The sequence below is a fragment of the Vulpes vulpes genome, chromosome 12, assembly GCF_048418805.1.
Source record: "Vulpes vulpes isolate BD-2025 chromosome 12, VulVul3, whole genome shotgun sequence".
NCBI classification, from domain to species: domain Eukaryota; kingdom Metazoa; phylum Chordata; class Mammalia; order Carnivora; family Canidae; genus Vulpes; species Vulpes vulpes.
The window spans coordinates 145,831,377-145,854,874 of NC_132791.1; the positions used below are offsets into that span (position 1 = coordinate 145,831,377).

General features: G+C 38.6%; 1 protein-coding gene across 6 annotated transcripts in view; it reads right to left on the minus strand.

The window, feature by feature from the left end:
- Nucleotides 1-23,498, minus strand: part of PDE4B (phosphodiesterase 4B) — a 530,398-nt gene that overhangs the window by 374,238 nt on the left and 132,662 nt on the right. Inside the window, exon 1 of one of the 6 annotated variants that reach the window (XM_072730663.1) lies at nucleotides 15,448-15,760. The exons of the other annotated variants lie outside the window; for them this stretch is intronic. The gene's annotated coding sequence lies outside the window, so the exon portion shown is untranslated. Of the gene's footprint in view, nucleotides 1-15,447; nucleotides 15,761-23,498 lie in introns of those variants that run through there. 6 annotated transcript variants of the gene reach the window in all.

Below are 23,498 nucleotides of genomic sequence, written 5' to 3' on the forward strand. Positions count from 1 at the left end.
CCCTTTGAGAATAGGATCCTGCACCAATTTCACTGAAGTTTGTAACCACAGACTATGCAAAGCTGAATTCTAATTAATAGTACAGTAAAAGCTTTGTTCTCCTTGCTCTGTGGGGTAATGAGATGCCTTAACTCTTTAAGCAGACATCAATTCATGTTACCCAAGGTGTTCTCATTCTTCTAGGTTACTTTTGCTCACTATTCTAAAACCCATCCCTAAATAGAAGGGCAGAAATTTAGTGATTACTCTGATGTCTCTGCTCCATAAATTTAGCATACACATATGCCTCATTTTACAGTTAATTGTGCATGACTGTCTACATAAAAATCCAGAAAGCTCACTGAGAATAACTTTTCTTTAAAATAGTCAAGTATGCTCAAGGCAGTAAAACAGAACACAGTGAACAATGTAAATAGGAAATGAAGCAATTGGACTTGAATCATTCAACCCAGGTACAATCACTGCCAACAGATCATGTCGGTATATATATTTTTCTAGTCTCTCACACACACATTCACACACACACACCACACAAAAGACACACATATATGTAAAAAAATTATAAAGTTCTGTAGCTAGTTTTCACTACTTAGCAATATATTCTGAATATCTTTCTGCAGCAGCAAATATTTTCTACAACATGGTTTCAAATGGTTTGATACCAATGCATTATCTGTCTGAAACTAACTCAAGCTCATTTATTAGATATGTAGAATTTTTACTCTTTTTCAGAATTTTAAGCAATTCTTTCATAAACATCTTTATATATACTATGCTATGAAAGCTATTTAGACTCATGTCATCTTACACTAGCAAGGACATTAATGGACACATTGTAAGCACAAAAAATTTTGTGGTGAATTGATTGTCACACTATGGTTTATAAAAGTTAATTTCTCTTGTCACAGCCAAAAGTACCAAGAGTCATGAATCTTGATCTTGATTCTAATGCATGTCTACTGAAAGCTGACACTCTGTAGTTACAAGTGTGAATGTGTACCTTTATTTTTACAGTACTTTGGGATGCTTGCCCTTGGAAAAATTTTTGTTATTTAACCATTTTATTGGTCAGCACATAAACTGGGAAGACTTTTGTAAATAAACAGCTATTTAAGCAATTCACTTCAAAAAGACAGTGGTCATACAAGGTAGTAACAAGGCATTTTGCTTGATTCACTTCAGCTGTGAAGTGCTGGGAAAGACTGTGTTTTCATGACCACACATGTGTCTGACTTGGGATAAATTTTGTCCCAGTAAAGGTGCAATATCAATTACTTAACAATAATTCATTTAGCATTTTCAGAAGAAATGTCTTCTAGCCATACCTCTTCTCAAAAACAGGGATATGTGCTTTTAGAAAACTTAGAAACTGAATTCTGATATTTCACCCATCTCCAAGAATCTATAAAGATTTTACATACAAGCAAATATAGGACTAAAAAGGCGGATGGGAAAGAAAAGAAAAATCTAGATTTGCAGGCAAGAATGTATTTTGCACAATCTAGTCTTAACTAATGAGCTCAGGTAATCAGTTTGTTTCTACAACAGGTTGGAAGAGTCCAGTTTCTGGAAGATAAAGATTGTGTTATTTGAAGAATGAAGAACAAAGAACCAGTTTGGCAACACTTGCCTCAGGGCATTGTGAGCAGGCTAAGGTGAAGCATTGGTCGGATAGTACCCATGTGGCTAAAGGGTAAGACCAATCCATAACTGAATTAATAAACTCCATTTTCTGCTTGTGGTAGGCTATCATTTGACAGGGATTAGTGTGTTCACAACAATCAGATCACTGTGAGAATGTCAGAGCCCCAGGCTCAAAATCCCCTGAGAAGCTGTGCTTGCTGTCACAAAAGTACCTTCCCATTGCTGGCAGACAAACTATAAAGCACAACTGGGTAACCTTTTTGCAGGGGAGCCAATGAGTGACACCTGAAGCATGAATTGAGCGGTTGTTTACCGACTAGTGTATATTCCTCACTGTGCTGGGCACATGGGAAAATAGAAAGGAAGCTTCAGACAAGGACCTGGAATGGAGCGTTGTAGGAAGACTTCCCAATGTCTATCGTGCCAAGTCCAAATGCACTACTGTTCTTCTCATCAGCACTTTGGGAGTTGCAAGGATCCAATATGCTCAAAACCCTAAGCACAAATTCAAGGGAGGGGGCCTGGGGAAGAGAGTATTTTAGGTAGGGCAGTAGGCATCCAGGGTGAGCTGGAGCTGGCTTGTCACAGCTTGAGAAAGTTGACTGTTGAATTTTCAATATTTTTTTCAAAACAGTCGATACCACATTGGGAATTTGGAATCAACCATGGTGGGAGTATTTATACCACGGAAAGGGGGAAGCCTTACAAATCAAATTTTGGTCTTTTGCTGTTGTCATTGTTATTTCCTGGAGAGCAAGCTGTTAAACATGTCCCATCTCAATTGTATGCATCCTAATTATGCCTGCTATTATTTATAGTATCCACGTTTACTCTCAAAAGTGTGCCATTCTGGATCATAAATTCTATGATCTCCCCTAATTTTAGGATACAGAGATCTCTGGGATCCAGGACAGGAAACAGACCTTCCTCAGGAGGCCTAAAGAGCTGAGAACAGCAGGTGCAGCAGAAATGAGGGGTCATGGTCTCCACTCCAGGTTCTTCTTCTCAGAGACCTCATGATGCTCCATCTTCACTCATCTCTGCACTTGCTTTGTTGTTCTTCTAAAGACAACTTCCTAAGCAGTTTTGACAGGGCCTCAAATAACTTCCTGAACACCGCAATTTGGATAACCTCCCTTTTCCAGGGCCATATGTGGAGTAGCAATAGTCTTGGTATCCTTGCTTCAAAGTCTTAAAGAATCAGTCAGCCAACTCAATCTGTTTGAGCCAAGCCACACAACCCGTATGTCCCTAGTAAGACAGATTTCTGCTGCATTTGAATTGGGGCTCCATCTCTTCCTAACCAGCCGTGGCTGGAAAGTGCCCTGTGTCACAGGAACAGACCCTCGGCACTGTGGGCACAAGAACGTATCTATCACACTTAGTGTTACAGATTCTTCAGCCACATATAACTGTTTTTTGCTATTTCCTGCAGAAACCATGCTCTTCCAAGCCTCCAACCCTTTCTTTCTGCCAGGAGGTTCTCCACTCCCACCACTATCTCCTACTCTCTGAAGGAACTCATCCTCATCTTCCATCGCACAAGTCACACGTCATCCCCTCTTGGTAGCTTTCCATAACCCCCTCACATCATTATGTACGTTTCGCTCATTCGTCTTCCCATTGAATTACCCTGCAGCCTGTACTTTCAAACAAGACCAAGTGCTGTCTCACCAACTTACTAGATGTGTTATCTTAGAAAGGCTATTTAGATTCTCTGAATAACAGGAGATAATTATGTTTCTTTGGTAGGGTTTTAAGGACTATCCTGGCACACAGCAAACAGTAAGAATTAATTATTGCCATCATTCTTATCATGGACACCTTTAAGAAAGGAGCTATCGAGTCATAATATCGAGTCATAACAGATATTACCTCCTAGAAACAAGGAGTTATGTAGGAAACCCATCGGATTGCATAGTCCTCCCAGTCACCTGGCTGTTTCTCAAACATAATAAGCACACTGTCATCTTTCAAGGCATTTACTTTCTGTTCCCACTGTTAAGAACTCACTTTCCCGGATGGATACGTGGCTCAGTCCTTTATCTCAGATTTTTGCTCAGTTTTCACCCTCTCAAGGAAGCCTTCCAGCCAATCCCTTCTAAAATAACCACCACCATCATTCTCTAACATTTTACCAAGTTTTATTTTTCTTCTTCTCTTCTCTATTGTTATTAGCAAACTTTCTACATGTGAGTGTCTTTACTATCAACCTTACAAATACAAACTCCGGAGTGCAAAGGATTAGCTCGCTTTGTTCACTGCTGAATATCCATGGCCTAGAACAGTGCTCATTTCAAAATGAACGCGTGTTTTCCCTAGTATATATTTGGTGCTCAAGAAATGTTTATTGATTTGAACTAATTAGATAAGTACAAAAGTATAGGCATGTATCAAGTGGAAGCTGAGTTCAGAGGTTAGCCATTATTATCCTGTTTTTACAAGGCTCATAGTTTATACATACCGCATGTTGCAAGTTCTCAAGGATCTTTTTTCTTAAATTCAAGCTTTCTAGAGACACCTAGTGGCCTCAACGGGCACTGCTGAGAATTACAGATGGCCTGAGTCAGAGGCTGGTCCCCTTGCCACAAAGTAGAGTAAATTTTAAAAATATATCCATTATTTATTGAATGGGTATGTATGTGCAAAAGGAGGAGGAGAAGGAGAAGAAGACGAAGGAAGAAGAAATAAAGATTTCCAATTGTGTAATCTCAGTCTGAGTCCAAAGGCCTGATTACCATAATCCATGTCCAAAACCCATGATCATGGATATCCAAATGCAGGAGGAGATGTCACAGCTTAGAGAGGTAGTTTACCCTTCTTCAGCCTTTTGTTTTATTCAGGCCTTCAAAAGATTGAATGCCACCTACACTGATGTGAGTGATCTTTACTCAATCTACTGATTGAAATGCTAATCTCTCCCAGAAACACCCTAACAGACTCCCCCAAAATAATGTTTTACCAACTATCTGAAGGTTCCTTAGCCCATTAAAACTACCACATAAAATCAATCATCAGAGTAGACTAGATTAAACTATACATATGAACTGGATAGGGTAGGGAATGAAGAAGTCTTAATATCAAATCAGATTTAGGGGGAGTCAAATTACTGAATTCAGTCTCTTTCACTGTTGGTGGAGAGGCAAAAGTGAAGAAGTGGGAAAAGCAGTCAGGGCTGCCACTTATGAGTTTCATGAACAGAGGGGTGAATCACTTAACTCAGTAAGTTTCTACTTCCTCGTTATAAAAATGAGAGTAAATATACCTACTTTACAAGAGTATTAAGAATAATAAGTTAAGCAAATAAAGGATCTAAGATACAGCAAGCAACCAAAAAAAAGGTATTTTTTCCTATTATTACTATTACTACCACTACTATTATTATTGCCCTCCTACTCCCCATCCCCAAGGGCACTCACGTGTTCAGACTTGCCAGAAAACTTGGCACCAATTCTACTCTCTCTTGCAGACATGTTGAATCACATCTGACAGGAAGTTCACCTGCTTTGTGGGTCAAACAGACCTATCTCCTGATACTCTATCTACTTTTCAGAAATATGATTGAAAATTCCATACAAGTGGATTCAGATTTCTAGAAAATTATCACATGTAAACACCACAAAACATAGTATTACCTATTCTTCTTTTTAGAAGTGATTGTTACAGAATCAGAAACAAGGAAGCAAATATAAAATGTATAAGATTTGTGTGAATGCTCATCAAAGGGCACTGGTTTCAAAACCAGCACTAAAACGAATTTTATGTGGCTCATAAGTATCCTGGATCTACCTTTGTGCAATGCTCAAATGATTCTTTATTTGAAAGAGGTGCTCTATATAATTAAACCTACAGAAAGTATAGCCTAGCCGAGTTAGGCCTTTGGGAAATGAACGGTGCGGCAATGCTGCCCCCTTGTGTTGAAAAATAAAACAAATGAATATTTATTTCTGCTTGTGAAAATGGCCTCAAATTTTAAATGATGATTTAAATATACTCCATAATCCTTTTCTCATACAGTAATAAAATTAAATATTTCAGTAAAAAATTTTAGAAGAACATGTTTGCAATTGTGGGTGAGAGTTCATAAATAAAAAGCATCTGGAATATAAATTGCCACTTAGGTCTACTGTCCTTTCTAGTTTATACACCTCCCTCTACACCTGAGAGGGTGGTCTACACATTGTGGCCTTTTATCAGTCACACACTTGGCAAGAAATAGACTGAAATCACCTCCCATATACCATCAAATATATATATACATTTTGTTTGTTGGGGTCAGTTGGGTTTAGTTAATAAGGGAAAGAATGTGTGGGGTCTGGGGTACATAGCATCGTGGTATGAGTTCTATATCCACTGCAACACCTTTCTCCAGGTCATCTTTTATTCCACAAAACTAAATGTCTAGAGGATTTAATAGGTCCTCAAGCCTGTGTATCTTACTCCTTTGAAAGCAATTCTACTGATGACAATCTCCAGAAAAGAGGCTAAAAACAAGAATAAAAAGCTGCTTGAATGAGAGAAGGCAAGTGTACTAGTTTCCTAGGGCTTCCATAGCAAAGTACCACAAACCAGGTAACTTAAAACAGGAATATGTTATCCACAGTTCTGGAAGCTGTAAGTCTGAAATTAAGATGTCAGCAGGGCCAGGCTCCCTCTGAGATTCTAGGTGAAACATGTCTTTGCCTCTCTCTGGCTTTTGATGGTGGCCATAGATGCTCAGGATTCCTTGGCTTATACCTGCAGCATTCCCATACCTGCCTGTCATCACAAGGCATTCATTCCTCCACTTGCCTGTGTCTTCACGTGGCATTTTCCTCTTCATTTATAAGGACACAAGTAACATTGGATTAGGTGTCACATTGGATTAGGGCAGCATCTTGACTACAACCACAAAGCCCCTATTTCTGATATAGTCACACTGATGGATACAGGGATTTAGGATTCGATCTATGTTTTGGGACACACAATTCAACCCACAACAGAAAGGAAATACTTTCTTGACACTCTTATAGGGGAAGATCCATTCAATTTTTTCCTGAATCTTTCTAGTAATTAATCAATTAGTGCTCAGAGAACATCAATCCAAATGAGAATATGAAATAAAAATACATGATGGAAGAAAATTGTCAAAAGGAATCATCTTAGGGGTCCCTGGGTGGCTCAGTGGGTGTCCTGGGATCAAGTCTTGCTCCCCCTAGGGAACCTGCTTCTCTCTCTGCTTATGCCTCCTGCCTCTCTCTGTGTTTCACATGAATAAATACGTAAATCTTAAAAAAAAAAAAAAACTGGTTGGGGGATAATCTTATCTCAGGCTGCTATAACAAAATACCACAGACTATGTAGTTTAACTACAATTTTTTTTCTCTCTCACAGTACTTAAGGCTGGAAGCCCATGAGATGAGAATGCCAGCACAGTAGGGTTCTGGTGGGGGCTCTCTTCTTAGCTTACAGAAGATCACCTTCCTCAGTTAGCTCAGTATGGGCATGTGCAGACAAAAATATCTCTCTTCCTCTTCTTTTAAGGCCACTAAGCCCATCACGAGGGCTCCATACTTATGATCTAATTTAACTCTAATTACCTCCTAAAGGCCCTCTCTCCAAATACCACCACAGTGGGCATTAGGGTTTCAGCATACAGATTTTAGGGGAATATTGCTCAGTCCACAGCAGGGATAGAGTAATTTAGAGGAAGGACAAGTCTGCCTTAAAACAAAACCAAAGATTCTTATTCTCCTTTTGTTTGGTTATTCACTGTATTATAACTTGGGACCATCCTGAAAAATTTTGCAAGGGCTTGGACATCCCTCTCAGAGCTTATCCTGACCTCTGATTCACTTTGGGATGACTAATGAGGTAAATTATAACTGAAGGAGTCTTGTTCCTCTAATGAGGTGTGGAGAATATAAAACTGAAGACAGGGATGCCTGAGTGGCTCAGCAGTTGAGCGTCTGCCTTCGGCTCAAGGAGTGATCCCAGGATCTGAGATCAAGTCCCAAATAGGGCTCCTTGCAGGGAGCCTGCTTCTCCTTCTGCCTATGTCTCTGCCTCTCTCTCTCTCTCTCTCTCTCTCTCTCTGTCTCTCATGAATAAATAAATAAAATCTTTAAAAAAAAACTGAAGACAATGAGCTTGCAAGCATCATGGGGAAGCTGTGCTCACAGGTTTTCTATTACAAAGGTAACACTATGTAAAACAGTACACCAGAATTAACTCTCCAGGACATATTGATAAGAGATCATCCCTTCTTCTCAAGGACACACTGATTGGTCCAGAGGTGAATGCTAAGCAGAATTTACATGGACAAGGCCACACAGTTTAGTCTGTGGTTTATAGCTTTCTGTCCTTCCCTACGATGTTATTCACATGTGTTCTCAGCCTTTTTTCTCCAAAAAATCCTTTTGATTATTTTATTCCATAGCATGAATGTTTTAAAAGAGTTGGAGTATCTTTCTTAAAAACAGTTAACAGTTAACATTTGAATGAATACTATATACCAAGTATCATGCTGAGAAGCTACAATTCACTCATTTAGCATTGATGGAGGACTCCTATGATTTTCAGATAGTACACAAAGAATGCTTAAGGAACTTGTCCAAGGCATCCCCATTGGTACATTGCAGAGCTCAAATACCAACCCAGCAAATCTGATTCCAGAATTCACTAGCTTAACCTCACTAATTCTATTTTTTCACATGGTAGTAAGTGTAGTGATATTTATTAATTACTTTTTATTTTTTAAAAAAGATTTTATTTATTTATTCATGAGAGGCACAGAGAGAAAAGAAAGAGAGGCAGAGACACAGGCAGAGGGAGAAGCACGATCCATGCAGGGAGCCTGATGTGGAATTCGATCCTGGGCCAAAGGCAGGTGCTAAACTGCTGAGCCACCCAGAGATCCCTATTAATCACTTTTTAAAGCAAATTTCCAATATGCATAAGCCCTGTCATCAATATATACTCAATAAGAAAAGAGGTCCAGAGGGTTTAAGAATCCTGTCTAAGGCCATACAACATAGGGAACAAAGGCTGGATTCCATTCTACATCTTACAGGTTTCTAAGGGCTATGCTCCTCCTTTTTTTTTTTTTTTAAGATTTTCTTTATTTATTTGACAGAGAGGGAGGGAGAGAGCACAAGCACAAGCAGAGGGAGGGGCAGAAGAAGAGGGAGAAGCAGACTCCCCACTGAACAGGGAGCCCTACACGGGCCTCAATCCCAGGACCCCGGGATCATGACATGAGCCAAAGGCAGAACTGACTGAGCCACCCGGGCACCCATGTTCCTTTTATTATACCAAATTGTGTACCCAGGACCAGCTACATTATTTGTGAGGCAAATTGAAAATGTGGGGCTCCTTGTTCAAAAATGATTATGAATTTCAAGACAGGAGCAAAGCACTAAAGCAAGAGCTGGGCCCTCTCAAATATGGGACTCTGATTTATCACAGGCTCATGAAGCTGGCCCTGCATCTACCTCCATGTCCACTGCGTGTAAGGATGTTACTGAAAGCAAACAAGCAGATTATATTAAATTTCTTTGTTATTATGCCTTGGCTATCTTCTCCGTACTCTTTATTTTATAGTCACAGCTCTGAACCAGCTGAAGAAACTTCTGGAAGTACTCAAAGAAAGAACAGATACAGCAAAGAGGCATAGAGGGAGCAAAGCACTAAAGGCTGGTAAGTGCCTTGGTCTTAAAGGTAAAGGAACCACAGACTGCTTGAATAACAGAACTTACAGACACATTCAAGGTCACAGTTTAGGGCAGCCCGGATGGCCCAGTGGTTTAGGGCTGCCTTCAGCCCAGATCCTGGAGATCCAGGATCCAGTCTCATGTCTGGCTCCCTGCAGGGAGCCTGCTTCTCCCTCTGCCTGTGTCTCTGCCTCTCTCTCTCTCTCTGTGTTTCTCATGAATAAATAAATAAATAAATAAATAAATAAATAAATAAATCTTTAAAAAATTAAATTAAATTAAATTAAATTAAATTAAATTAAATTAAAATTTTAAAAAAAAAAGGTTACAGTTCAATTCCCTTCAGCTGGAGGTGAGAAGAGACTAAAGTTGAGTTGGACCTCTGCTGAGTTATTTCAACTCTAGGATCTTGATTTTTCATTGAATGAAATAATGATGTAAAGATGATGTAAGAATGATTAAAGTTCGAGGATTTCTACATGGCTCCCAGGAAAAATTTATGACATGTGTAAATATTTTAAATATGTACTCTTTGGAGGGGAGAGGAGCCATGTTAGTTCTAAACACTTTTATAAACAAGACTGTTTTGGATCAGGTTCCCCCCAAGAAAGCATGTGACAAATGATGCTGATAAAACTGAAGATATATATATAAAAAGTGAATCTTAGACTTTCACAAAAATTAACTCAAAATAGACCTGGATATAAAATGAAAAATTATAAAATTCCTAAAGGATAACACAGGAGAAAATGTAGATGACTCTGAGTGTGGTGATAACTTTTTAGATAGAACACTGAAGACAAAAATGCATGAAAAAAAAAATGGATGAGCTGGACTTCATTAAAATTAAAATTTCCTGCTCTGCCAAAGACAATGTCAAAAGAACTAGATGAAAAGCCAGAGACTGATAGAAAATATTTGCAACAGATACCTGATAAAAGGCTATTACCCAAAAATATACAAAGAACCCTTAATACTCAGTAAGAAAATAACCCAATTTAAAAATGGGCCAAAGGGGTGCCTTGGTGGCTCAGTGGATTAAGTGTCTGACTCTTGATTTCCTCTCAGGTTATGATCTTCGGTTCCTGGGATCAAACCCGGCCTCAGGCTCAGGCTCAGATTCTTTCTCCCTTCCCCTCTGCCTCTCCCTGTTCATGCTCATGCACAAATGCTCTGTCTTTCTGTCTCTGTCTCAGATAAATTAAATCTTTTTTAAAAACTTAAAAATAAAAATGAGCCAAAGACCATAATAGCCACCTCACCAAGGAAAATATGAAGATGGAAAATAAGCATATGAGGAGATATGTATCATCAGGAAAATGCAAATTAAAACAACAATAAAAAGCCATTGCAGGCCTATGAGAATGGCCAAAATCCAGAACACTGACAACATCAAATGCTTGTAAGAATGTAGAGTAACAGGAATTCTCATTCATTACCACTGGGAAGGCACAATGGTATAGTCACTTTGGAAGACATTTTGGCAATTTCTTACAAAACTAAACATGTTCTTGTATAATCCAGCAATCATGTTCCTTGGTATCTACCCAAAGGATATGCAAACTTATGTTCACTCAAAAACCTACACATAATGTTTACAGCAGCTTTATTCATAATTGTCAAAACTTGGAAGCAACTATGATGCCCTTAAGCAGATAAATGAATAAATAAACTGAGGATATCCAGACAATGGAATATTAATCAGTGCTAAAAAGAAATGAGCTATCAGGCTATCAAAAAAACCATGAAAGAACTTTAAATGTATATATATAAATGAAAGAAGATAATCCAAAAGGCTATATAATATATGATTCCAACTATATGACCTTCTAGAAAATGCAAAACTATGGCAACAGTAAAGAGATGGCTTTGGCTACAGGGCTCTTGGATACATAGGCAGAGCATAGAGAATTTTAGGGCAAATAATCTATATGGCATCATGATAATGGATACATGTCATTAAACATTTGTCCAAACCCACAGATGTACTTACCAAAAGTAAACCCTAAGGGAAATTATGGACTTTGAATAATTATGATGTGTCAATGTAGGTTCATCCTTGGTTTAAGAAAAGGTGCCATTCTGATGAGTGATGTTGATAATGAGGCAGGCTCTGCATATGGAGGGAGACAGAGGATATAAGAGAAATCTCTATACCTCTATCTCAATTCTGTTGCAAACCTAATACTGCTGTAAAAATAGTCTTTTAAAATGGTAAATTTCAAAAATTTTGAAAAACTGTTCAACTTCATTAGTAATTATGTAAACAAATTAAACCTACAATGTGATACCATTACATATCAACTAGATTGGCAAAGATTAAGAAGTCTGACACTATCAAGGGCCAGATAGTGTATCGATAAATAGGAGTTTGTATACACTGCTGGCAGGATCTTTCACACACTTTGAAAAATTATTTAGTGTTTTCTAGTGAAGTTTGCTGTGTCCATACCCTGGAAGCCAATGCATATCTCTTGGAGAAAATCTTGCACGAGTGCACCAGGGAGACATGTATCAATAACATTCACAATAAAAACAAAAGTAGCATGTTTATGTCAAGCTCCACCTCACTTTATCTCACTTATTATCCAGATATTTCACAAACATTTACTAAAAGTCTCTACATCAGTGTTAAGTCATTAGAGAATCACATAGGACGAAATCTTCAGAAACTGAAGGAACTATTATCTATATCTCCTTCTACAATCTGCATCTAAAATAGCATTTATATGTAATGTGATATCTGTGTGTATATGTGTGTGCCTGCAGACGTACACGTCTGTGTTTTAAATGAAAAGGCTTTGAGAACATGGAGGAAGGAAAGAGTGAACAATTCTGCTTGAAGAGGAGAATGGTTGGTGGAAAATGTTTAGAGAGGAAAAGGAAGGTGCTAGTTATCACTGCTAGTTAAACCTACACCTTTTGTTTCCTGAATTAAAGCAGGACCATTTGCCCAAAAACTAAAAATACTGCCCTTTAAAAATGTGCTGAGTTTAATATTCTCAAATCTTAAAATATACCCCAGGAGTCAGAATGAAATTTTAGCAATTACAGCCTCTCTTTCAGAGTTGCTGCACATCGTTTAGAAGTACTGCTTCAGGTTAAATATCAGGAAGAAATTGCTGACAGGATGGAATAGCCCGTATCTGAATAACTGAAGAAAACTGTGGAATTGTCTCAGGATTCCTCTTAAAATATCCCAGCAGCTAATCAGTCTGGAACCCAAAGACATTTGAGTGATTTCTGAATGTCATGCCCATAACTTATGATTCTGTATTTGCTGAATTCCAGCGGTGGTAGATTTCTTTTTTAAAATCAGTAACTTTCTTATTGTTCCATTTAACTTAAAAATTGTTTGTTCAGCTCCTAATGTATTCCACACACTCTGTTAGGTCTCAGATATGCAGAAATGAGTAAGATCCTCCTTGTCCTCAAAGATCAGTAGGGGGCTAGTATATAACCCACAGGATGACTAAATCGTGTGCTAACATCAGAATTATGTTTATAAAATCCAAAGGAGATCAAGAGGCCTTCCCCAAAGGAGCAAAAAATGAACTGGTTTTGAGTGACAAAATATGAACTGGTATAGCTAAGTTGCTGGACAATTAAATGAGAGAAAGAGAAAAAAAAAATGAGAGAAAGAAGTATAAATACTGCTCTTAAAGAAACAGGCTGGAGTACCAGAACAAGCTTTGTGTGAAGCCAAACCTGGGCTTGAATCCTGAGTCTCACAGTTACTAACACAAGCTTGAGCAACTTACTCAAATTCTTCACTCTGTGTGTGTGTGCGTGCGTGTGTGTGTGTGTGTGTGTGTGTGTGTTAGCCTGCACAGAAGTGCCATGTGGCTCATTATGTTGTTCTGCAGTCAATGGATTATGCCTTTGTTGCCATCACCAATTTTTGCAGGCAATAGGGGGATGACACATTTCTGTGGGTAGAGAACAGAATACCCCTTAAAAAGGTGGATGGATGTTCCCCCACTGAATACCACGCTTAACTCTAGAGGGTAGTTCATAAACTCCATGCCCGAAAGAGAAGATAAAACCTCCTTGTGTCTTCATACTTAAGACTGAAAAATTATTTAATGTTTTCTAGTAAAGTTTGATGTGTCCATACCCTGGAAGCCAATGCATACCTCTTGGAGGAAATCTTGCACAAGTGCGCCAGGGAGACATGTATCAATAACATGTATCAATAACAATCTGTGACTGACGTTGAGACAGACATAGTTTCAGAATATGGAGAAGGATTTAAGTAAAAGAAAAGTCAAATTACTTAAAAATATCCTCTCATACAGAAAGAATGCAGTCTCATATCATTTTCCAGCCACACCAAGTGTCCATTTTCCTACTTCTCTCTGTGTCCCTGCTCATTGTTCTCAAGGTACTTACAAACTGGGGTGGTATTTTCAACAGCTGCACGTGGAAACTATGGAGAATTATGCAATATTAAGCAATCCATATTAACAATAAATTGGTATATATGGAAACCTAGATGTAAAATGCATGAAGTGTAATGCAGATTTTTTTAAATTGGCAACCAGATAAACATTGTGCTCTAGAATTTTTAATAGTTTTTGTTTCACAACATGTTTAATAAAATTAATAAAATTCTCAAAGATATCAAATATATTTCCAGTTTATTTAAATAATTTGAAATATTATTGAGGATAGGTCTTTGCTATTCATGCTAAATAGCTGGCAAGAGAAAAGCGTTCAACACATAATTGTGGCATTCTTTGGGCCATGTACAGCTAGTGCATAGTATGAACCTATTACTGGAAGACGCAGTCACAACTGGGCTGTTAACAATGACTATCTATGAGCAATTCAAATAGTATATACAATACTGTACAGGTCTACCCAAAATAAAGCATCTTAATAAGATACATATCAAATTTATCCTTAAAACCACTCTTGGCACACAATGGGAATGCCAATGAAATTCTATCAAAAATTTTATTTAAACATGATAAAGGATGCCAAAGAAGAAATAAGCAAAATGACAGTGTATCCTCAAGTAGGAATAAATCAAGATGCTTGGTGAAAATGTGATTAATTTTAAATTTGGAATAATCCATCATCATTTAACATGAATTGTTGCTTGCTGTCGCTGATTCAGCAAAAGCTTTACTAGAACACAAACACAGATATGGGTTTGGCTACTTCATTTTTAAAAGAATAAAAATAATTCTTAAATTTCTTGAAAATTTTTTTCCAAATTAAAATAAACTGCATGTGAAATATGCCACTAAGCGACAGTCCAATAAAATACTTAAAAATCAGAAAAAGAAGATAAAAATATTTGTATAACAATGAAGAAGATTTGTGTACAAATAATCTTGAGACTATATTCTGCCACTCCAGGTCATCCTATAGCTGCACTTGAAATCAAAGTTTTGAACAAAGTAAGCATCATTCTTCTCTATTTTTTACATTTTCTTTTAATATCCCAGGATTGAAAAAAATTAGAAAAAAAAAAGAATTTAAATAAAGCTCCTTGCATCTAGAAATTGCTTTATAAATGTCAGAAAACACATCTATTTGCTTAAATTAAATATTTTGGTTTTTTTCCCTGATATCATAATAGTTTATCATCTGTTATCCCCTTAAAATGTGTAAATATGACATATAAATTAATAGTTTATTTCTAAATCTAGATTCTTTAAGAGTATTAATGACAATTCTATTGCTACTGCCTAGCAGAGCCAAATTTCTCTAAATCATAAGATAACTTACAATAACTAAAGAAAAGTGGTCTAATTTACCAATCCTGTCTATTAAAAACAAATTCTCTGAACAACATAATGCATAATTATGCTGAAATAAAGGCAAGAAAAATAAATGAAATGGAATAAAAATAATTGAGGAATTATATCTTCTTTTTAGTATTCACTTAAGTATCACTGGGTCATTCACACACCATTCACTACACAAAATAATCATTAAACTCAATCATCATTGATATTTTGCCAATTTGCAGTCTTATAAAAGCATACGTACACACTTCTTTTTATTTCATTGTTACGAAAGCAGAAGGATTATGGATTCCTTAATACTATTATAAAAATTATCACAAACTTAGTGGCTTAGAACAACACAAATGTATTACCCGAACAATTCTGAAGCTCAAAGGTCCAAAATAGGTCAGCAGGGCTGCATTCTACCTGAAGGTTCCAGAAGAGAATCTATTTCTTTGCTTTTTCTCTCATCTACTGGCTGCCTGCACTTCTCATGCATGGCATCGTACCACTCTAACTTTTTTGCTTGTTGTCGCATTTCCTCGGACTCTACTGCCTCCCTCTTACAAAGACCCTGGGACCCTTGTGATTACATTTTGACCAGATTATCCAGGATAATCTCCCCATCTCAAGGTCTTTGACTTAATCACATCCGCAAACTCCCTTTACCATGTAAGGTAACATAGTCACAGGTTCCAGGGCTTGTGGGGGCTGTTATCCTGCCTATACAGAGGATAAAACATTTTTTAGCTTGCTCTGTAAATTATGACTATAAATATATGTTGTGTGGGCCTTTAATTTGTACTCTCGCTCCAAGCCCTCCCTGTAAATGGTGGGGATGGGCCTGATGTTTCCCAAAAACAATAGCCTGGGTAAGAGGAGGGTATTGAGACTGTGAACTGCAATTTGTACTATAAGAGTCAGACAAGGGAGAGAGAATCCCTGCATTTCTTTTGGCCTAGACTCCAAGGACCCTAAGACATGCTTAGGGCTCCTTCTGAACTCTAAGAGTAAAAATGTTCCGTGCCCTGTGGAGGTGGCCTAAGAACTCATCGCTGAGATCCACTGCAAATAGGAGCTATGTACTGATGACGACTGAGCAAAATACAATTGTTACTATTTATTGAACACCTTGCATAAGTCAGGAGCTTTGTTAATTGCTTTACCTTCTTTACCTCACTTAATTTTTACAACTCTAAAAGGCAGGCATTACTATTGCCATCATTTAACAGATGCAGACCCTTAATATGATTAAGTAATAAGCTGGTTTCAAAGGCTATAGTTTGTCTGACTTTAAAACTGGTGCTTTTAACCACTATAACACATTTCTATATTTTATGAATCATCGGGTCTAATTATACTTTACTCTAGAAATTCATTTTCCTTTTATTATGGACAAACCATTAGGAAAGTTAGTTTAAATGTTCCAACTGTGCCATGGCAATTAAGGGTTTATTTGGCTTGAGTGCTCAATAAGGGAGCACTCCCATGGCCAGAAAAAAATGGTATCAAAGGTGATCAATAAGAGAGTCCCTCAGAGAGTGATTCTCCAACTTTAGCAAGTCTCAGAATTACCTGGAATGGGGCAGCCCCGGTGGCTCAGCGGTTTAGCGCCGCCTTCAGCCCGGGGTGTGATCCTGGAGACCAAGGATCGAGTCCCACATCGGGTTCCCTGCATGGAGCCTGCTTCTCCCTCTGCCTGTGTCTCTGCTTCTCTCTCTCCTCTCTGTGTATTCTCATGAATAAATAAATAAAATATTAAAAAAAAAAAGAATTACCTGGAATGTTTTTAAAACACAGACGGTGGGCCCCATATCCAGAGTTTCTAATCTAATAGGACTAGGTTAGAACCAATAACTTTCATTTTAACAAGTTCATTACTGATGCTAATACTCTGACTTGGCAAACACACTTTGAGGATATCATCCTAAGGAAAGGAGATACCATGTGGAAAGAGAATCTCAGTAGACAAGAGTGAAGCCCACAGGTTTTCATCATGGTTTTCCCCACAGTGAGATGCACCCTCTGTTGTCAAATCTTGGAGTATCAGAATTTGTTTCCTACAGCAGCAATTCAAACCAGAATTATGGGCAAAATTTTGATACCTCAGAAGGTGAAAATAAAAAGGGGATTGCAGCAAGTGGGAGGAAGAATCTCAGGCTGGAAAAAGGGATTTACATATGGGGTGAAGTTATGATACAATGTGAATTTTTTTTTAATTTTATTTATTTATTCATGGGAGACACAGATAGAGGCTGAGACATAGGCAGAGGGAGAAGCAGGCTCCCTGAGGGTAGCCTGATGTGAGACTCAATCCGGGGACCCCGGGATCATGACCTGAGGCAGACGCTCAGCCACTGAGCCTCCCAGGCATCTCTTAATACCTTTTTTTATGTAAATTTGCAGTTTTCAAAGCACATTAGCATGCACCACCATTTTTCTGGTGTTTTTGGAGCATAGGCTACTTATTCCACAGTGTTCTCAGAGCTTTGGAGAATAAAGAACAGGATGGTTCTAATCATATACTATTTTTTGGCAACTGAGGAGACAATGATTATTTATAAACCCTTTAAAAACACTGAAGCCCTGAGCTGAATTTACACTTTATTTTTTTCTGGCAAAAAAACCCACAAATTCTGAAACTCAGATTAAAAAATATAGGAAATAAAAATCTCATTCTCAACCATTAGTACCTTACTTTTTGGATCATCCCCTTCAGCTTTTCTTTTTGACTTTCTGTTCCCTTTTCAGAAATAATATATCCTAGTATGGAGACATTTTCACTCGCACATGGAAAGCAAAAAGGCCATTCCAAATGGGACAACGTATCTGAAAAAACTGGTTCTCCTAATCTCTCACTCCAATCAGTATATAGTAAAAACAGAGATAAAAAGGGGAGAGAATGGGTGCCTGGGTGGCCCAGTTGGTTAGGCATCTGCCTGCTCAGCAGGGAGTCTGCTTCTCCCTCTGCCTTTCGCCCCTGCTCTTGATCAATCTCTCTTTTATTCTCTCTCTCTCTCAAATAAATAAATAAAATATTTTTTTAAAGTAGGGGGAGAGGAAGAGAAAAAATTATGAAATAAACCAAGGTCACAGTGGGAAATAACATTCTCAATTTGGGGACTCTACAAGTTGACAGCAGACTAGGAGGGGAGATCTCATTTGCATGAGGATCTTTAGTCAAAGATGGTGATTTGGAAATTTGGGTTTTATAATCAGCGGGATTGAGAGTGTAATTCCACTGAAAAGAGGGGTAGATAAATACAACCTTCCTACTGACGCCTAGAGTAGATTTCTAAACAGTTTAAAGAAATACATTTTTTTTACCTTAGACACAGAATAACTCCAAAAATTTGCTGATCATTGCAGTTCATAATAGCTCTACATTGTTGTGGTGGATGCTGTGGATCCATGTCTGCCCCATCCCCTCCTCTGGCTGGTGTACCACTGTCCCATTTGCTGTGATTGTTGGAGATAAAAATATAGAGGAATGTCCTGGACCGAATGGGAGCACCTTGTTGGAGAAGCTATGCTTCTCCCCACTCCCAACCAGAATTGACTTGGCCAATGACCCACTGGCATGGAATACAAAAGTCAGCCCACTTGCTCCAGTGTGAGAGCACTGGCTTTGTCATCCCACTTGTACTCTGGAGTATCTTTGGGATCAGACTGAAACCAATCTCTCCTGAGACCACATTCGTGCTTGTTATTTTTCCTGCCCTGCTCTGTTTCCCTCACCTCTCTTTTCCTAAAAGCATATTCCCAATAAGCACTTAAACAAGAATTCTTATCTCAGGTTTGTTCTAAGAACCCAGTCTAAAACAGTTAATACCAGAAATGTTCCTAGGAAGCAGACTCTAAGTATAGGAATCTTAGGATTGGACCATTTTCTGGCTGGGACAGCAATGAGAATCCCATCACCAGGAATATGCAAAACATGGATAGTCCTTGGAATGCTAGGACATTTGTCTGGCTTCCACCTAAGACAATCAGTGATAGGATAAAAGTGGAAGGGGCCACAACAGCTGGAACAATATCCTGGGTGTTTTAGAGGTATGAAAAAGTAATAACTGTAAGAACCGTGGAACTGGTTATTTGTTGCTAGGTACCACTGATTAAAAAGAGAAAATGGTAGGCTCGGGTGTATAATGAACAATTTAAATCAAAGTGTGACAGTAAGAGGGACTCCATAGCAGCATTTAAAGTGCATTTCTGCTCCTGTAGTGGGATAGCAGTCACAGCAGAATAAGAACAGGACTTAATGGTTAGCAGAGCCTCAGGAAAGGTGGAATCCCAGACCTGACAAATCTCTTATACAAACTCAGAGCCTTTAAAAGGAAGAAGTGGGAACCTGACACTTGGAAGGGGTTATCCGTGTAGACACGATTAGTAATCTCAAATCCTGGGGCACCTGGGTGGCTCAGGGGATTAAGCATCTAACTCGATTTCAGCTCAGGTCATGATCTCACAGCTGTGATATCAAGACCAGTATCTGGCTCCATGTGGGGTACGGAGCCTACTTCAGATTCTCTCTCCCTCTCCCTCTGCCACTCCCTGTTAATTCCTGCTCAGTGTCTCTCTCTCTCTCTCTCAAAGAAAGAAAGAAAGAAAGAAAGAAAAGAAAAAAGAAACAAAAGAATCTCAAATTCTGAATCCTACAGACCTAAAGAAATGGCCAGCATGTTACTCCTTATCAGAAGATAGAGCTAAACACACACACACACACACACACACACACACACACGTGCTTGAAATTCTACAAAGGCCTCAAATGAGGCAAGTGCCTTAGAAGATATTTCTTGCCCATTACATGATTTGCCTCACCTTCTCTCTTGGCTCATAATTAAAGTCAAATCTCAGTATAACCTGATTTAGGAAATGCTGAGCCAGCTAAAGCAAAAGGAAGTATATGCCTAAAATGATCCCAATCTGGATATCCCACTATCAGGAAATAGGAATGGTTCCTGGTGGGGGCTAGGTCAAGAGGAAACAGGAAATAAAGCTGAATTAGGGAGAGTTGTCAATATCGTGGTACTTTCCAGTGATACAAGATTCAATACCCCAGAAAAGGTGCTGATGCCAGTTGTAATAGGCTGTTGGAATCACCCTTGAACATTTGAAAAAAGCAAAGGCCTATATTAAACAAAATAGAGATGCCACAACTGCTATATCAAAGTATGGAGAAAAGTTTAAAAGCTCAGAGAAGCATGCATAAGGTCCACTCTATCAGATAAAAAATCCTGTGGCTGACCATGGTCCTTAGGAAGTCAAAGGAGACATTCCCTATATCAAAGCAGAGGGGCTAGAAAGACATCACATCATTCAATGTGGAATAATGGAAATAATGACAGGCTGGGAATAATGACAGGAGATCTTATTTAGTACAGCATTCCCTAATAGCAATGGGGATGATAGAATCCAAGAATAGCGGAGGTCAGTGGCAGCATATACCCCTTAGAAGGAAAGCAGAAAAAATTACTATAAACTGCAACAAGTTCAGAATGAGTCAGCGAGGCCTGACTCATAGAAATTTATGAAAATGGCTTATAAAACATTTCATCCCTAAGACCAAGATAGATACACAGTCAATAAAAGGTACATGTGTATATGTACATGTATACACGTGTGTATACACACATACATGCAATGGCGATCAAGAACACATGAGCTGGGACGCCTGGGTGGCTCAGCGGTTGAGCGGCTGCCTTTGACTCAGGGCGTGATACTGGGTCCAGGGATCAAGTCCCACATCGGGCTCCCTGCATGGAGCCTGCTTCTCTCTTTGCCTGTGTCTCTGCCTCCCTCTGTGTGTGTGTCTCTCATGAATAAATAAATAAAATCTTTAAAAAAAAAAAGAACACATGAGCAAAAGTTTGAAGTCAGCCACCTTCAATGAAGATCTGTGTTCACACACCCAGTTCTCTGACCCAGAACACATCAACTAAAGAAAAGGAAAGATCTGGCAATACCACAGCTAGTTCTATAGACTGCTCAGATCTTTGAAAACTCTTTAATACAAATTGAACTGAGAGCCAAAGATCCTAAATACTATCATGACCTTTGATTAAAAGTAGAGGTATACGGAAGTCAGTTAAGAAACTGAGACCCAACGACATTTGTCTTACAGTGAATACTGATGATCATTTCCCTGGTTTCCAAACACATAATTGGAATGAATACACTTAGCAATTAGCAGAATTCTAACCTTGTTCTCTGAATTGGAAAGTCAGAGCTGTTGTTGTAGGAAAGCCATGTGAAAGATCCTGAAAGTACTCCTACCATCCCTCCAGGAGGATAATCATTCTTAAAAAATATTTGTGTCACATCTGCTATAACAAAGTACCAAAAACCGGGTGCATTTAAACAAGAGAAATTCTCTCATAGTTCCAATGGCTAGAAGTCTGAAACCACGAAGTCAGCAGAGCCATCATCCAAAGCCTGTAAAGCAGGATCCCTTCTTGCCTCTTCCAGCTCTGGCAGCCCCCAGGCATTCCTTGGCTTGTAGTAGCATAACTCGAGTCTCTGCCTCAGTCTCTTTCCCCTTTACCTATCTTCCCTGAATGTCTGTATCTGTGTCAAAATTTCCATTAGAAACGACACCCACCATTTGCTTCGACGTGGATGGAACTGGAGGGTATTATGCTGAGTGAAATAAGTCAATTGGAGAAGGACAAACATTATATGGTCTCATTCATTTGGGGAATATAAAAAATAGTGAAAGGGAATAAAGGGGAAAGGAGAAAAAATGAGTGGGAAATATCAGAAAGGGAGACAGTACATGAAAGACTCCTAACTCTGGGAAATGAACTAGGGGTGGTGGAAGGGGAGGTGGGCGGGGGGTGGGGGTGAGTTGGTGATGGGCACTGAGGTGGGCACTTGGGATAGGCAGTGGGTGTTATTCTATATGTTGGCAAATTGAACACCAATAAAAAATAAATTTAAATAAATAAATAAATAAATAAATAAATAAATCTCCATCTTCTTATAAGGACATCTCTCCTATTAAGGGCCCACCCTTCTCCAGTATGATCTCATCTTAACTAGTTACACCTGGAATAACCTTATTTCAAAATATAATCACATTCATAGATACAAGGGGTTAGGACTTCAAAACAACTCTTGGGGGATACAATTCAACCCACAATAGCATCTCAAAAGATGGCAAGAATCAGTGCCACCCTCAAAATCTTAAAGGATATAGCAGTGGTGGTCCCAAGTAGGGCCCTATTAATGTACTAGTCTTGTCCCTTTTGAAACTAAAGAGTCTACAGGAAGAAGACTATAACTGACCACCACAAGTTAAGCAAGCATTCATCTCAATTACAGCTGCTTTACCAGATGTGGTATCTTTACCAGATCAGCTTAATAGTGTTGGCTACTTGGTATGGCACCACTGAACTGGCAAATGTTTTCTTTCTCATTTTTATCAAGGAAAAAGAATCAGAAGAAGCTCACATTCACATGGACTGATAACAGAGCACGCTTACAGTCTTGTCGCTGGGCTATGTCCATTCTCTTTCTCTCTGTCACAATATGGTCAGGAGAGCCTTTGGTCATCTGAACATTATACAAATAATCACATGGGCCCACTATCTTGATGATGTCATGTTAGTCTACCTGATAAGCAGGAAGTAGCAAGACATGCTACTTAGAAAGTAGACATGCATGTTCCAGAAGGAGACAAAACCCAGAATTAGAATCCTGCTACATAGGTATAGTTCCTAGGGGCCCAGTGTTCTGGGCTTCTTGGTATATTCAAAAATAAAGCATAAGTTATTACTTTGCAACTCCTAGGACTAAAACGAACCAAAATGCTTGACAGGCTTCCTTAAGACAGCCTAGAGGCAGCATTTAACATGTCTGAAAATACTACTATGACCCATTCGTCAGATGATGTAGAAAGTTATTAGTTTTGAGTGGAACCCAAGGTAAGGAAAGGTACTGCATAAGGTCTAGGATTCTTGATTGGTCCACATCACTCACAGTACTAGAATTGTTTATGGTAGCAAAATATGTTATATACAGTACACATTCCCAGGGTTCTAGAGAAAAGCTATGACATCTGTGGCAGAAAAGTATCAACTATTGACATACCACTCCTACCATGACATTGAGCATCAAACCACAGGACCCCAAGTGACATCAAGTGGCCAAAACCTCTATAACCAGTGAGATACAGTGATGTGCTAGAGAGAGTTTATACCAGCACATCTCCGTGACACCATTTTGGCAGCTTGAAATCAGCAGTGGGTGGGAATATTTACAATACAAAATTCAGCAAAAGCCACAAACTAAGGTGTTTTTTTTTTTTCAGAGATGATAATTAAACATTTACTGGCACACTGGTGATACTAACAGACCCAACAAATGATAAGGTCAGGTGGCCCTAGCAGCAATCCACCATAATAGGGATGTGACACAC